Below are 3658 nucleotides of genomic sequence, written 5' to 3'. Positions count from 1 at the left end.
CTGTCTCTCTTTTCACCTCTCTCTCTCTCTCCCCCCCCCCCACCCTCCCACGCACGTGTACACATTCAAACGTCTCCAAGTCTTATTTTCTTATTTTAAATGAAACTAAATTATGCGATCACACACAATATAAAACAAAATATTTACAGTAGTTTTAGTCATCACTAAAAATATAAAAATGTACATCTTACCAGGATTGGGGAAAAATATATATATATATATATAATTGAACAAGTCAAAGGATATGGGCTGTTGGGGAACCCGGACACGTCATTGACACAATTCAATTCAATTCACATTAATTGTCGCAACACATTTTCTACATTATATTTAGAACCTTTTACATTAATATTTACATCATATTAATGATTTTTATACAGTATCATCCCCTAAACCTACCATCACAGTATACATTCTAAAGATCATTTAGAATAATTGATCTTTTTCAAAAGCTGTATAATTATTTATATTTTACTGTACACCTACCTCCACACAATAAAATTCTGCATGCACGTACATTTTTAATTAAATCTAGTTTTTAAGATATCTGAATTATGACTACTCAATAAATTTCATCATAAACCACATTTACATTATTATATCAATGTAATATCCATGCCACTATACAAATTTGTATTCTGATAAATCATATAAACAACCACACATATACATAAACATGGCAGGGTAAAAGAGACTTATCTCTGATTTAAAGAATATGAAAATAAATAAATAAAATATAAAATTATATATGACAGCATGTTACTAAAGCAAAACATACATCTTAAACAAGTATTCACCATTTAAGTTCATCGAACTTATAAATCACATCGTAGTAACAAACATGTTACTAAACCAAAGCAAATCATTTATCATATCTTTTTATCACGTATTTACTTATGTTTATTCAGGTTATAAAACACATTTTAAACAAAAACTACTCATAAACGCTGCTTTCACAAAATCACAGACATGTACATTCATGGTGCTCACATATTTTTGTAGTTCCGTTCGTGATAAATACAGTATATTTAGACTTTAACCAGTAATTCGTTTATCTCCAGTCCCCCAAAACCCACTCAGACTCCAGGGGTTTAAGAATATGGAAATAATTATATATGACATCATGCTACTAACTTATAAAACACACCATTCTCTTCTTTTAAAAAATAAGAAAAATTATCTTATTTTAATGCATAAAATGTGATTATATATATAACATACTATATAAAATGAACATTTCTGATGGTAAATATATACAAAAATGATCCCTTACATTTTTTAGACTGCTAAGAGATGTCCAAACATGAATGAAATATCCCCAAAATAAAATAATAAAATGTAAAAAATAAAATACAATTTTTAAAGTTAAATCATAAACAAAATACCATCCCTCTGTCTCTCTCTCTCTCTCTCTCTCGCTCTCTCTCTCTTTCACACACACACACACACACACACAATGAAACATGATGCCAAAGTCTTTCTGTATGTTTAAAAATAAAAATATTTATTTTGCTTTAAACGTATGCGGAGGAGCTTGTTTGTTTGTCACAGCACAGATGTGGCTGTGAAGTTTAGATGAAGTTAATGTATCTTTTAGAAAAATAAGACCCTCGATTGTATTCAGTCATTAAAGATGGTTCGGGACAGATGGCTCTGCGGAACCATGCATCCTAGAGATGTCATTTGAAAACTGTGGCCTGTTATGCTTCATTTAAAAAAAGTGCGTGTAAACACAAATGGTGATTTCACATATGTACCAAATCTACCCGTGAAATAGTAATTATTTGACTTTGGTATGGTCGTAAACCTTACACATATCTATGCTATTTTCAGACACAGACCAGAAAAGACATTTTGTGATTGTAATTCCTAGGCCTCACGGTTTATTTCCTAGTTTTTGCTGTCATGTTAACGAGCTCTTTGTTCATACACAGCAATATTTCTTTGAATTTGCTTGATTTCATAAAATATGAATATCACTCGTTATTATTTTTTTCTCCTAATTCAATATTTTTGATATTTCATACGTCCAAAGTGACTTACAAATGAGTATGATAGAAGCAACAAGTCCTGGATAGTCTAACGGGGATAGAATGGACGAGAGTAGAGGGAAGAGAATTATTAAGAAACGAACTTGTATCTTATATCTGATATAAACTATGATGGAATAAAGTAAAGGACTCGAATGAAGATGAGGTTTAAAGTGATATTTTATGAAATCAAGCAAATTCAAAGAAATATTGCCGCGTATGAACAAAGAGCTCGTTCACATGACAGCAAAAACTAGGAAACAAACCGTGAGGCCTAGGAATTACAATTAGTTGGTAAAATAAGATAAGAATGGTGAAACTGCGGTAAATTAAACAGAAAGAATGAGCAAAGTCATGGAAACATAAAATTGTACTTGTTTCTTAATGTAATGCAGTGCAAAACTTTGTGGTTTACAGTTCACTACGGCGTGATGAGGCCTAGCGCTCGTTAAACACACTGATAAAGTCAAGAAATCTCGCAATTTTAGGCTAAAGAGTTAGAACAAGCATTTGTGTATGTGTTCTTAGGCTATATTGTTCTCATTGTCATTACAAAGATTTGTATGTATATATTCATTTCAGTGTATTTGTGAACACTGTTACAGATTTTGTCTTAGTAATATGCAATACAATATTTTTTTAAAAGATAACGCTATGGACTGTTTGAGTAAAACTTGTCTCTGATGCTTTTACTGTTGAGTTTTCACCGCTTACAGGCACCCAACTAACCGAAACCTGTAACTCTATCATAATTATTTAGAATAAATATAAGCTTCATGTCTGACACCTATGTAACCGACTAAAACTAATTTGTATGCTAAACAAACATTTGCAGTTGCGAAACATTAAGAGAATTAATAAATGTCAAAAACTGCTTGCCTCATGTTTTCTTAAAGAAGAACAGGTTATTAAGACATGACAATGCACAGTTGCAGTTGTACTACAGTTTGCTGGATCAGACACAACGAATGACTAAAACAGTCAAAATCATCCCGCCTCTCGCTTAAATGAACAACTGATCAACAGCGGTTTATTTATTGAAATACTGTTTAGAGACGCATACAATGAAAATAGCGCATCCACGACATCCATGACTTGTAATATGTCATTTTATACGTAATAGTTGTAACAGAGACTCGCTTTTCATTTTGAAGCCTAGTGTATCGCTGCCATTCATTAATTCATGTAAACACACATCGCATGTTTAAAGACTGTTCAAAAACGACCAAACAAAAAATGTAAACAGTAGTAGAAAAATAGCTATTTACAGAGGTACATTAAAACTTTTACAATAGTTAGAAGAGTGGATTTTGGTATACTGATACATATATCTGATGGGGAAACATAGTTCATGTATAAAAGACTATGTCCATAACCTTTTCAAGGGTATGTAGTGTAATGTTATGGTTCTTAATCGCGATCACATTACAACAAGATGACATAGTCCCTCTACCAAATCCGTCAAAAGTGTACAAACAGCAAAATTTACCACTCGGTAGATGCTTATACTTATGACCGATGGGGTGTACACATAGACCTACACTTTAATGTCAAGTGGAAATGTTGTAAGAAACGAGTACGACGAGTAAAATGTGAACATTGTCGTCAGCTGGACAAGAGGTCTAAAT

The sequence above is a fragment of the Cyprinus carpio genome, chromosome B9 (assembly GCF_018340385.1).
Source record: "Cyprinus carpio isolate SPL01 chromosome B9, ASM1834038v1, whole genome shotgun sequence".
NCBI classification, from domain to species: Eukaryota; Metazoa; Chordata; class Actinopteri; order Cypriniformes; family Cyprinidae; genus Cyprinus; species Cyprinus carpio.
This window is presented reverse-complemented; position numbering follows the sequence as displayed.